Source organism: Miscanthus floridulus, chromosome 16 (assembly GCF_019320115.1).
Source record: "Miscanthus floridulus cultivar M001 chromosome 16, ASM1932011v1, whole genome shotgun sequence".
Classification (NCBI taxonomy): domain Eukaryota; kingdom Viridiplantae; phylum Streptophyta; class Magnoliopsida; order Poales; family Poaceae; genus Miscanthus; species Miscanthus floridulus.
In genome coordinates, this window is record NC_089595.1 from 347,263 (window position 1) to 361,127 (window position 13,865).

Sequence of the window (13,865 nt, forward strand, 5' to 3'; positions counted from 1 at the left end):
TCGAGTTCTGCAGGTATCAATTTGCAGATATTATGACAAAGGGCTTGCCAGCGCCATTGTTCCACGAATTCAAGGACAGTCTGTGCATTCGATTGACCGAAGCTCACACTAGGGGGGGGGGGGGGGGGGGGTGGTGGTCAGGTACCCTGGTCTTCAGGCGCATGATAGATAGGCTAGTTAGTTCCTGAGCCACCGGCTCCTAACTGTAATTCCTATTCTTCTGTACATGACTCCTGGCATGTAGGCATGAGGGATGACCACGGTCTCCGGATCGGCCTCCAGTGCTTCGGCACCTCTAAGTGTAACAGCATACGGTGATGAATGGAACTTGAGCATTCTCCCCAATTTCCCACTCTTACATCTCTTACACGGACCAGATACCTTAGCGCTGGAACTTCGTCGTGGATGATCTCGTGCGACCTGAGGAAGAGCGGAGGCTCGCCGTCGTGCTCCTCCTCTGGCTCCGGCACCGCCATGATGATCTCATCTGGGACCCGGTCGGGGTGGGCGCACCAGCATGCCACGAACAACTCGCGCTCATCGTTCGGATCCACCAGGGCCTCCGGGTTCGCGATCTCCACCTTCGCACCCGCCAAACCAAGGATGTTCTGTGCAACACTGCAACCTCCGACGAGCGCGCGTGCGACGGGATTCCTTTCATGCCGACAACGACGCGATAGCGGAACGGCCCGGCCGAGCCCATGATCAAGCGGGTCCACCGACGCCAACGCACTACGAATGGTGCACCCTCCGGCGTCTGGTTGTCCAGGACGAGCTCAAGGTCCGCCTGGCGACTGAAGCGCACCAGGAAGTCGTCAGGCCTGGTTCGCCGCACGGTCACGCGCTCTTCAGTAATGCCGTATTGCTCGTGGAGGTAATGGAGCATGGCGGTCGGAGTCACCGCCGGCCTTGTGCCGAGGAACAGGGCCACCAGTGCAAGCGACAGCTCGTCCTCCACCGCCTGCAGGGCCGAAGTGCGTGGGACGACGACCAGCTGTAGCAGAGGCGTCTTGGCCCTCGTCCTAGGCGACGCCGATGGTTCCTCCACCCGCCGTAGCAGCGAGCGGGGATATCCCCTCTGACGGTTCGGTGCGTGGGAGCATCTCGCCTCCCCCACAGCGCCCGGCACGGCCCCAAGGCCCAGGTTGAGGCCCACACCGGGACCGAAGCTCGCCGTGGGCTCACCATTGCCGGTAGGCGCATCCTCGGCAGCAGGCAGGTGCTCGCTCCCCACGCCCGGCTGCTCAGGCGCGTCATCGACAGGACAGTGGGTGCCCACGACGCCGTCACCCGCGACGTCGCCCAGCTGTTCCGACGCCGCACCATGAGGCTCCGGAGTTGGAGGCTCGCAAATAGGCAGCACAGATGGCGACCGGCCCGTAGAAGCCGAGCGCGCCGAGACGGTGTCCTCAGGTGACCCGTGGCTAGGGCGAGAATGGCGCCGACGAGGGCCCCCACGATGACCGAAACCATGACCAGGAGAACGGCCCCGCTTCCCCCCGCCGCGACCGAGGAGGGGGCTACCATGCTCCTGATGCCCCTCATCCATGCAGTTGAAGCACCTGGAAGGGAACATGCACTCAGCTTTGACGTGGTTACCTACGAGACAATTGATGGCTGGCACCAGACGCCGTTGTACCACGACGCGCCGCCAACGCCTGCGGCTCTGCACGGCCCTAAAGCCCTCGTTGTCCGGCTCCACCGACATGCGTTGTGGATGAACAACCACGGACGCAAGACGGCCCGCCGGCACAGGGGACGGAGTCCGACGTGCATCCCGCATGAAACTACCACGACGAGCACGACGACGGTGGTGACGACACTGCTGCCGCGGTAGCATGGCTACCTTGCCATGGCCTAACGAGGGCGGCGCATCAGAGTCACCGAATGAAGCCTCTAAGTTGGTGAAGTGAAGTCTCTCCACGTACCCGCCCGGGGAGGAAGGCTCCACCTCCGGGTCCAGAGAGCTCACCCGGAGCACGAAGGAGGCATGCGCGGCCGCTGCTAGAGGAGGCTGTTAGGTTAATCTCCATCAAGTTGGCCCAACGGTTAATTAGGCCCTTGATCCGTGTTCTGATCGGGGACGCCGAGACGTTCTTTTAGCTGATGAGCCCCATCGCGCAGCGCAATAAATAGGAGGTGGGGGCATGTGGGGGTTGCGACCCCGGATACCCACGGCAGGCCACATGGGCTACGCCTCCAGGGGCGGCCCAGCCCACGAGAAGGAGCCTTGTGGGGCACGATTCTGCGCGGCGCCTCCCGCAAGACATGGGGAGGATATCCTGAAGATGTTACGAGATCTGTTAGGATACGTATGATCCCATGATTCTTGTAATCTATTATTACTTTTCGGTTATCTCTCAGATCTAACCGACTTGTAACCTTGCCCCCCGGACTATATAAGGCGGGCAGGGACCCCCTACAAAATCACGGCAAATCATACGATAGCTAATACAAACCAACAGACCACAGGAGTAAGGTATTACGTCATACAGACGGCCTGAACCTGTATAACTCATGTGTCTCTGTTGCCTTCTTGTTCTTGATTACACGCTCCTCTGCCGATCAATCTACCATCGCGGGATACCCCTCGGTGGACTGTCGACGATATTCTGTCAACAGTTGGCGCGCCAGGTAGGGGTGTGCGTGCTGTTTCCTTGTCGAACAAGATGGCTTTTTCCACAGGCTCTTCGTCCCTCCCGCAGCCCGACCAGATCTTTACGGTCGGATCCATCACGTGGGTCATCAACGCCGACGGAGTTGGAGAGCTTCTCGAGCCGGTGCAGATCCGTTCTGCGCCGACCACCCTCGCACCTGCAACTGTAGATCCAATCTCGGAACCACTTCCAAGGTCGACTTCATTAGTTACTCACCGCCCGCTTCCTCGCTACTAGAGGAGGCATGTCAACAATGACGATCTGATCGAGTCTATCGATCGGGTCGGCTTGAAACTCGCCGATTGCCTCTCCATTGCTGAGTCGGCTCTGGACACCCGCGTTTAGCACCGACCACCTTCCGATCCCGATCTGTCGGTGCTCAGTGCTCGGCAAACTTCGGGGTTCGCCGCCCTGCCCTTTGGGCTCGCCAACGCCGCCGCTACACATCAGGATGCCCTGAGGGGCAAATTCGCCGACCAGATCGCTGACCAGCTCCCGCCAACCGTCAACATGCTGCACGCCAGTCGGGGTCCTGGAACATCCCTCCAAACTATCCTGGAGGAAAATCCGGACTCCGAGTCTCAAGGCTCCACGGAACCCCTCGCCGAGACCTTCACCGAGCAACCCCCTCTCCTGCCTTTCCGGGGTGGCGCAATCTTCAACGTCAGCATCGACAGCCCCCCTCGGAACAGCGAAACAGACGAGGAACGCGTCGCCCGTGAAAACAGGAACGTCAACCGCGCGCAACGCCGTGATAACAAACGCGCCCTTGCGATGGCCGAGGCCGCTCGTGATAACCAGTTCGACTCGCAAGGAAGGCCCCTCCATCGCAACCTCAACGAAGAATTCCTCCGCGTTGACGGCCACAACGTCTTCAAGACTCCGAGCGCCAATCTGGCGGTGGCCGCCAACAAGCTTGCACAGCTCCTGCAGACGCCCGAGCTCTCCAAGGTCGCCGCTATGCTTAAAGCGGCACACTGTCAAGTTAATGAGACCCGAGGGGTTCAGAGACCTTCATGCTCCACAAGCGCGATTCGTCGATCAGCCGATCCTAGATCCAATCGCCGCCCCAGTCAAAGCCATTTCACCGACTAGTCACTACCTCCCTAGGGGGGAGTTGGAGGCCACCACGCCAAGCATCATCGCCAGCACAACCAAGAGGTCGAACAGGATGCCCGAGTGCACCTCAGTAACCTTCGAGATGCACGACGGCATATCGATCAACGTCGCTTCGGGCGCCATGAAGATGAAGTACGACGCCGCCAGGAGTACGAGCAAGAGTATGGTAATCCAGACGCAGCTCTAGAGCCGATCGTCGCCGGCAATACTGCTGATATCGGCCCCGACAACCCGGAAGGGCCCCCAGCATTCACCAGGGCGCTCCGAACACTCCAGTGGCCCCGTGGTTTCAAAATCACCGAAGTCGAGCCCTATGAAGGAAGGATGAACCCAACACAGTGGCTGCAGGCTTACGCCACCGCCGTCCGCACCGCCGGAGGAGACACCAACGTCATTGCGAATTATCTCCCCGTCATGCTCACGCTAGCCGCCATGAGCTAGTTCACAAGCCTTGCCCTGGACTCAATCGGATCTTGGGAAGAGCTGAAGAAAGTCTTCACCGACAACTACATGGCCACATGTAGACGGCCGGGCACCAAGCACGATCTCAACCGCATCACCCAAAAGCCGTCCGAACTACTCCGTAGCTACATCAGACGTTTCTCCGAGATGAGGAATTCTATCCCCAACATCACGGAAGCCAAAGTCATCACAGCCTTTGTCCGAGGACTTCATCACCGCGAACTCCGTTCTAAGTTCAACAAAAAGCCACCTACCGGCATCGGCGAGATGATCGCAACCGCCAACCAGTACGCCGACGCCGAGGAAGCGGAGGTGCGTTTTAATGAAGATATAGGCACTAATCGCCTACCTCACCACCACGACGACCGCACTGATGACCAACAGCACAACGATCGCCGCTACGACGACCGCAGTTTCCATCGGGATAGCGGACGTGATCGGCCAGATGGATTCAAACCTGGTCAGAATCGCCGCCGCCGACCAGACCACTTTGTTGCCAACGTCAATGAGCCGCGCACCAAGCGTAACTACGATGAGCAGTACAAGAAGATCCTCGACGGACCGTGCCCCCTGCACAAGAACGCCAAACACAAGATGAAAGACTACCTTGGTTTGGCTAAGGAGTTCCAGGAGAAAAAGTACAATGACGACAATGGTGGGAACGAAGGACGCCGACCACCTGGGGATAATAATAATGCCTTCCAGGACCATGACAAGGTGGTCGCCACCATCTTTGGGGGTTTCGCCTCCAACGAGAGCAGAAGGGAACGGAAGCTCACCGCCCGACGAGTGCTCACCGTCGCTTCAGAGGAAACTACCGCCAACCCCAGCTATCGCCCGTGGTCCGAAGTCCCCATCACTTTCAGCAGGGCCGACCAGTGGGCGAACATACCCTACACAGGGGTTTTCCCCTCGTCCTTGATGCGAGTGTCCAGAAGGTGCTCTTCAGAAAAGTCCTTGTCGACGGTGGGAGCACTTTGAATCTACTCTTCGCCGAGGCCCTAAGGGAGCTCGGCCTTGGTACAACAGATCTCATGCCCTCAGACTCCTCCTTCTGGGGCATGGTACCTAGCAGGGCATCCAGACCGCTCGGGGAAATTACCCTACCAGTACAGTTCGGCACGACAACCAACTACCGAGTGGAGCATATCAACTTCTACGTCGCCGACTTCGACACCGCCTACCATGCCATACTGGGGCATCCGGCTCTGGCCAAGTTCATGGCCATTCCGCACTACGCGTATTTGGTGTTGAAGATGCCTTCGCCCGCAGGAGTCCTGTCTCTGCGGGCCAACCTCTCCGTCGCCTACGCCTGCGAGTCAGAAAGTCTCGCCCTCGCCGAAGCCACCGACCTCTCCATCCAGATGGCCAGCGTGGTCGCCGAAGCCAAGATGGCGTCTACTGATGACATGGAGATCCCAGAGCCTTCTCGTGCCTCTGCCAAGTCCAAGGAAGTCAAGGAGATCGGCCTTGGCCTCGACGACCCTTCTAAGACAGTGAAAATTGGGGCTCACCTTGACCCCAAATAGGAAAGCGCGCTCGTCTCCTTCCTACGTGCCAACACTGATGTGTTTGCTTGGAAACCTGCAGACATGCCGGGGGTACCACGGGAGAAGATCGAGCACTCCTTGAATGTCTCGCCGACTGCTAAACCGATCAAGCAAAAACTTCGCCGATTCGCACTGGACAAAAAGGAGGCCATTAGGGTAGAAATAAAACGGCTCTTAGCTGCCGGATTTATAAAAGAAGTGTATCATCTAGATTGGTTAGCTAATCCTGTTCTTGTTAAGAAAAAGAATAAAGAATGGAGAATGTGTGTTGATTATACTGATCTTAACAAACACTGCCCTAAAGACCCCTTCGGCCTGCCTCGGATAGACGAGGTTGGAGACTCCACCGCCGGCTGCGAGTTGCTCTCCTTTCTTGACTGTTACTCCGGCCATCATCAGATCTCCCTCAAGAAAGAAGACCAGGTCAAGACGTCGTTCATCACGCCTTTCGGTGCATACTGCTACACCACTATGTCCTTCGGACTAAAGAACGCTGGAGTGACCTACCAAAGGGCTATCTAGACTTCAGAAGTAGACTGACCGTTAAGTCACAGGCGCTTGCTGATTTCATCGCTGAGTGGACCGAGATCCAAGAGCCCATTGCCGCCACTTGCCCCGAGCACTGGGTGATGTACTTCGACGGCGCCCTTAACATCAATGGTGCTGGTGCGGGCATTCTGTTCATCACGCCGACAAAGGATAAACTCTGATATGTTCTTCGCATACATTTTTCGGCCTCCAACAACGCTGTGGAATACGAAGCATGTCTCCATGGTCTCCGTATAGCTATCGAGCTTGGCGTCAAACGCCTCATGGTGTATGGGGATTCCGCGCTGGTTATCAACCAGCTCAATAAAGACTGGTCTTGTTCCAGTGAGAAAATGGACGCATACTGCGCCGAAATCAGGAAGCTTGAAGGGAAATTCTACGGTATCGAGTACCACCACGTGGTACGGGATCAAAACCAACCAGCCGACCAGCTATCAAAGATAGGATCTTCTCGCGCCGCGGTTCCGCCGGGGGTTTTCGTTCAAGACCTCCTGGCGCCATCCATTAAAGAAGAGAAGGAAGTTGTAGAAGTACCCCCTGCCGAGCAGTTGGTACTTGTGGTACCTTCGCCGGTCGCCGATTGAAGGGAACAGTTCATCAAATACCTCTCTAGCGACGAAGTACCCGCTGACAAAATCGAAACCGAACGTCTAATTCGCCGAAGTAAGCATTACGTGCTAGTAGACGGTAACCTGATGAGGAAAAGTGCCAAGGAAGGGATACTGTAGAAGTGCATCATCCAAGACGACGGTGTGAAGCTACTTTCCGAAATTCACTTTGGTTCTTGTGGCAATCACGCGGCTTTGAGAACACTGGTCGGCAAAGCATTCCGAGCAGGTTTTTACTGGCCCACAACCATCTCCAATGCAGAAGATCTCGTTCGACGATGTGAGGTTTGTCAGTTTTTTGCCAAGCAAATATATGTACCGGCACAAGAACTGCAGACCATTCTAGCTTCCTGGCCATTCGCATGCTGGGGACTGGATATGATCGGGCCTTTCAAACCAGCGCCAGGAGGTTTCCGGTATGTGTACGTCGCCATTGATAAGTTCTCCAAGTGGATTGAGTACAAACCACTCATCTCAGCTACTGCAAAGAAAGCAGTCGAGCTCTTTGAAGACATCATACACAGATTCGGTCTCCCGAACAGCATCATCATCGACCTCGGGACGACTTTTACCGGCCATCATTTTTGGGACTTCTGTGAAGACCGGTGCATCTCTGTTAAATACGTTTCCATTGCTCATCCTAGAGCTAATGGCCAGGTCGAGCGGGCTAATGGTATGATCCTCGACGCCCTCAAAAAAAGGCTCTATCAGAAAGAAGAAAAGCATCCGGGCAGATGGCTCAAAGAACTACCAGCTGTGGTCTGGAGACTGTGCACTCAAGCTAGTCGTAGTACTGGCGTATCTCCATATTTTATGGTCTACGGCTCAGAGGCCATACTCCCAGCGGATATTGCTTTCTGAGCACCTAGAGTAGAAAATTATGATGAAGAGCAAGCCTCAGCTGTTCGGACAGAAGACATTGATCGGGCTGAGGAAGAATGTCTGATTACTTGCGTTCGCACAGCCAAATACCTCGAAGGTCTGCGGAGGTATTACAACCGCAACGTCAAAGGTCGTTCGTTCGCGATCAGCGACCTCGTTTTACGTAGGAAACAAAAAACCAAAGGGCTTCACAAGCTGTCTTCCCTCTGGGAGGGCCCTTACGTCGTCAAAGGTGTTACTCGACCAGGGTCGCTTATGTGATTTAGATGGACTCGATGTTCCTAACTCCTGGCACATAGAGCACCTTATACGTTTCTATCCTTGAAACAACACAGATATGTATTCTTTACTTTCATATTAATAAAGTTCTGGTCTCCATAATTTCCTCCATTTTTTCCTCCATTATAAGTTTCACTTACCATTATCGGGCTATACGCCACTCCATGACGATCTCCAATACGCTCGCTAAGCACACCAAAATCGCCGCACGCGTTAACTCCAAAAATCGCCGACCACGATTTCTCCAAATCGCCGAACACGTTAACTCCAAAAATCGTGAAACACGATTTCTCCAAATCGCCGAACACGTTAACTCCAAAAATCGCCAAACACGATTTCTCCAAATCGCCGAACACGTTAACTCCAAAAAATCGCCAAACACGATTTCTCCAAAAAACACCGAACATGTTAACTCCACAAATCGCCGAACACGGTTTCTCCAAAAATCGCCGACTATGTTTTCCCCGGATCACATAAGGTTTTCTCCTAAAAACGACGATGATTTTGCCCTCCAAATCTCGTAACATAGCTCGCCGATCGTCGAGCAGCACACGTTTTCTTTTCTGTTTTCTATGGAGAAAACCCAGTCTCCGATCCCTTCCTACACGTGCTTGGGGCTCCACGCTCTACGCTATGGTTGGTCGGCTGTAGTTCCTTGGTAATGCCTGTTCATCCTACACGTGTCAGGGTCTCTGCGCTCGACGTTATGGACTATGGGCTAGTCAAGGCCTAGATTTCAGGGATGAACTAACTGCTCGGACGCCACTTCAACTACTTTTTCTCGCCAAGATACTCAAATTGGCCGCTGGGCAGCATGTGTTTTGCTCTAATCTTTATGGAGAACACTAAGGCTCTAATATCCCCCTACACGTCCTATGGGCTCTGTGCTCTGCATATTGGGCGGTAGGCTACGGTCCTTTGGTAACGCTTGTTTTCCCAACATGTGTATGGGCTCCGCGCTCTGCGTTACGGATTACGGGCTTATATTATGCATAATTGCATCAGGTTGTTAATACAACGATTCTTCAACGCCAAATAAAACAAGTGGTACAGGTGATAATATTCGAGCAGTTTGTTAAGCTTCGCCAACACCTTCTGTTTTGCCAAACAGGTCTATATCGCCGACAATCATTTTTGCTGCATCTTCAATGTCATCCTCCAGCTGCTGGGTTTCCGCGTCGCTCAGCCCATCGGCGAACCCGCCCCCTATCGACTGCATATCAACAGTCGGGTAGTGGGACCGAACCACCGCAAGGGCATGAGTAGCGGCGGTCATAACGGCGTCGCGGTTGAAGTTTTTGAAATTCTCCCACGCTGCCTTGCATCTCTGGATGATGGTATCTAGCCCTTGCTGCCTGCCGTCAGGACGAGGCGCCGGTTCCATATCGACGCAGTCGAGCACCGGTTTTATCACGGCGGTTACAGTGTTGAAGTTGTCTTTTTGGACTTTGGCTTCCTGCACCAGCACATCGAACTGTGCCTTGGCTTTATGGCGGTAATCTACAAGAATTACAATGGTTCGTCATGCTAGAAAAGTACTACAACATTACTTCCGATCAGGAGGTATCTACCTTTAGTTCTTTGGCCAGTTTATCTGCTTGCTCCGACTCTTTCGCTTTCTCTTGTTGGATTTGCTCGATGGTCTGGCGAAGCTAGCTGAGTTCTGCATCTTGCTCTACAAGCACAACAGTTATCAAAAAAACAGATGGCCAACTATTGCAAAGTACATTAAGTGATAAAGAATACCAGATTTCTACTTGGATACATTCTCAAGCTGTTTGCACTTCTGATCGAGCTGCTCGGATTTACTTTTGAGCTCTCCGGTTTTCTTGCCCAATTGCTCGGACATATTTTTTAGCTCCTCGGATGCAGCCGTTAGTTGCTCGGATTTCTTCTTTAGCTGCTCGGATGCAGCCGTTAGTTGCTCGGACAGAACCCCATTATGATGTTCAAGGTCCTGTGAGTTAGACTCCGCAAGGTCCCGCTCGAGCTGGGTCCTCTTAATACTCTTTTCTGAAAGATTTAACGCCTCCTGGAGTTTCTTGTTTTCCTCGGCGAGGGGCTCCATCCTCTTCATCAGTTGGTGCCGTTGCTTGGCTGTTCGAGCTATCCCCTGTGGATGAACAATGCTAGTGATAAACCTTGGTCTCCAACAATATATATCAGTATTTCAGGTGTGGTACTCACCTCGATTTGAGTCATAACTCCAGCAACGGTGGATTTCAACCTCTTTATTTCCCTGGTAGTGTTTTCTTCCTCAACAACTACTACCTCTTCCCTGCGTTTTTGGAGAATCCAGACGGACTGGGGTTTAGGTGCGGCACGCTCGATCTCCACAACCTCGTCCTCCTCCGCTGGCGCTTGAGGCACCACTGGGGGACTCTGTGGTCGGACAGCTGCTCCGACCACTCCTGGCATCGCTGTGGGTGGTGACGGTTGCTCCTCGGCCATCGACGGAGTTGCACCCTTAGCCTCTAGCGCATCAACAACAGCCGCAGTGTCTGCTTCCAAAGTATTGACTTTTTTGGTCATGGTCACCGATGTGCCTGTTGTGTGCGCCAATGATTTACCGTCGCCAGGACCGCTGGCAGCGGTGTCTGGCCCGTCCTCTGTTTGTCAAGCACTCGGGGACTCCCGGACAGGAGCAGTCGGCATTGTCCCTACCGAGGCTCCGGGCCTTGGTGTTGCCCTGTGTAATGTCGGCCTGTTAGTACCCAAAAGAAATCAAGGAACAATATTATTACTCCAAGACCAAGATACATACGGTTTGGTCTTTCGATTCAATTTCTTGAACCGGCGATGCCTGCCTGATCCCCCAGGCACTGCTGCTTGGTCTACCTGATGGGAGAGTTCGTGTTCTTCTACAGCAGGCCACTGCTCTACTTGATGCCCTGGAGACTCCTCTGTGCGCTGCTCTGCGGTTTTTCCCCCTTGTTGCTCGGGGACTCCGGTCGTCTGCACCGCCAGGACTTCTGTCATCGCCTGCATGTGACTCTCCCTTGCTTGCTGCTCGGGGACTTCAGCAATCTTCAATGGCTCCTTCATGCTCGGCGGATGCGCTGTCTGGTTTTCATCATCGTCAGACCACTCCAGCACTGTGGTCCTTCACGGACGAGCGGTTCGGTCATCACCAAGCGAGATGCCGCCCGATTTGTGTGCAGTTGAGCCTATGGTTTTTCTCCTTTTTTGGACTGGCTCATCTATCGCTGGTCTTTTCCCACGGATCTTCTCTAACACCGTTGATGGATTATCCAACGAGGTGCTCGACTCCTCCTCTTCAGGCCGAAGCGGCCGCCGGATGTCTACACCTTTCGGCCAATCAGCTCTCGGCACGCTCGAAAAGTATATTGCCCTATCCTGAGAATGGATCTTTATATAAGTAAGTCAGTCCTTTGCTCGGCAATCGATGCCTGATCAATGCAAAATGAAATAGTTAGCTCAGGAGGCGGATTGGTGCAGTTAAAGGCCTTCGTTCCTTGTGGCCAACTGAATGAGACGTTGGCAGTGAATAGGTCCATGGCCCGGTCTATTACTTCTTTCTTCGATAGCCGGTCTGTACTTTCCCGGGTACCGTCGTTGTCACCTTTGTAGTCGAACGCCGGGTGGGCCCTCTCTTTGCAGGGCTGGATGTGGCGCACTATGAAGCTAGCTGCAACCAGTTCACCCCTAAGCTCCACGCCCTTAATCAAGTCAAGAACCTCCATTACTTGCTCCATGTCAGCACTGTTGGGTCTCTCCGACCAGCTACTGTGGTTGACCGGGATGTGGTGGATGTCACATCGAATCATTGGGTGACTTTGTTTGATATAGAACCATCTGGCGTTCCAACCTTTCAGGGAGGTATTTAGCGGCACGTTGATGTATTCGCTGGCCATCCCATCCCTGAGCTGCAGGTACACACCGCCGACCACCTTGGAACTGCTGCCCCCCTTCTTCTTCAGACAGAACAGGTGCCTAAAGAGGTTGAAGTGTGGAAGAACACCGAGAAATGCCTTGCAGAAATGGATAAAGATCGACACGTGCAGTATGGTGTTGGGGTGTAGATTACAGAGGCTAATCGCCCAAAACTCCATAAGATCCCTCAGAAAGGGGTGGACAGGAAACCCTAATCCTCGCCAGAAATAATCTTCAAATACTACAGCCTCATCAGTATGAGGTGTTGGAAAGGGCTCACCACTAGCCGGCCGCCATCCGGCAGTGAGGTGGTCTGGGAGAACGTCCGCCGCCACCATTCTGTTGAGATCCGCCGCCCTCGTCTTCGACGGCACCCACTCCTCGTCACGGCTGGCTCCGGTGGCCGCCTTCCTCGGCTTTGCGGCTCCTTTTTTCGGCGCCATTCTCTCCGGATTGGTCCTGGATTGGAGGCGAGTGCTCGTGTTGGTGCGGAATGTGGAGCGCAGGGATTGCGAAGGAAGGAAGCAGGGCAGATTGACAGAGGTAGGAGGCGATGTATGCGGCGGCGCGGTTATAAAGCACTTTCCCCACTTTTCCTTGCATCTGAGGGTTTTTGGGAAACCGTTCCCACGATCAGCGCCACTTCGACTCCTCCAACGTGGTTTAATGGGCCGCAACTTGGGCTATCACGTATCAGTAGCCCACGTCGCTCATTTATCGCCGCCAAATATTCACCGATTTCTCTACAATTTAATGAGGCTCAGTAACCGATACTGTACAGCCATTACTCCGATTTTTTTCTCCACGGTTTGATTTATCTGATATCAACGACCTAAACACAGGGACTGGCTACCTGCTCGGCTGGTTTACTATTTTCTATGCCTGACACCACATGACTACGTCACCTACTGTCAGGCTCGGGGACTAAGTGGGCACACTTCACCTTGCGGTGAATGTGTTTGTTTTTCATCTCGAGGCTACGCTCGGGGACTGGTTACCTGCTCGGCTGGTTTACTATTTTCTGAGCCTGGCACCACGTGACTACGTCACCTACTATCAGGCTCGAGGACTAAGTGGGCACACTTCTCCTTGCGGTAAATGTGTTTGTTTCTTCTAAAAGACTCTAAGCCTCTAAAAGCTAAAACAAGGTATCTTTACCCACGTGGTCAGACTCTAAGTGGGCACACTTCATTTTACCGCGCAGGAATTTTCAATTCTGGACTTGAGCTCCTTACACCCTTATGTCAAGCCGTGCTCGGAACATACTGCTTGGCGATGTTGCACGCTGCTCGGCAGCTGCTCACAACTGCTCGGCGATTCATTATGGTGGTCGGACCATGATTTGGACAACTCGGTTTTGGTTCACACCTTCTCGGAAAAGCTCAAGACGGCGTTGCACAATGGGTACAAGGCGCTCAGGGACTAGCTGTGGGGGGTACGACCCTAGATACCCATGGCAGGCCACATGGGCTATGCCTCCAGGGGCGGCCCAGCCCACGAGAAGGAGCCTTGCGGGGCATGATTCTGCTCGACGCCTCCCGCAAGACATGGGGAGGATATCCTGAAGATGTTACGAGATCTGTTAGGATACGTACGATCCCATGATTCTTGTAATCTGTTATTACTTTCTGGTTATCTCTCAGATCTAACCGACTTGTAACCTTGCCCCCCGGACTATATAAGGCGGGCAGGGACCCCCTACAAAATCACGGCAAATCATATGATAGCTAATACAAACCAACAGACCACAGGAGTAAGGTATTACGTCATACAGATGGCCTGAACCTGTATAACTCGTGTGTCTCTGTTGCCTTCTTGTTCTTGATTACACGCTCCTCTGCCGATCAATCTACCATCGCGGGATA

General features: G+C 53.8%; 2 pseudogenes; both read right to left on the minus strand.

Moving 5' to 3' along the window:
* Positions 1-13,865, minus strand: part of LOC136513560 (wall-associated receptor kinase-like 6) — a 70,242-nt pseudogene that overhangs the window by 41,930 nt on the left and 14,447 nt on the right.
* LOC136511807 (uncharacterized) lies at positions 382-1,708 on the minus strand (annotated as a pseudogene).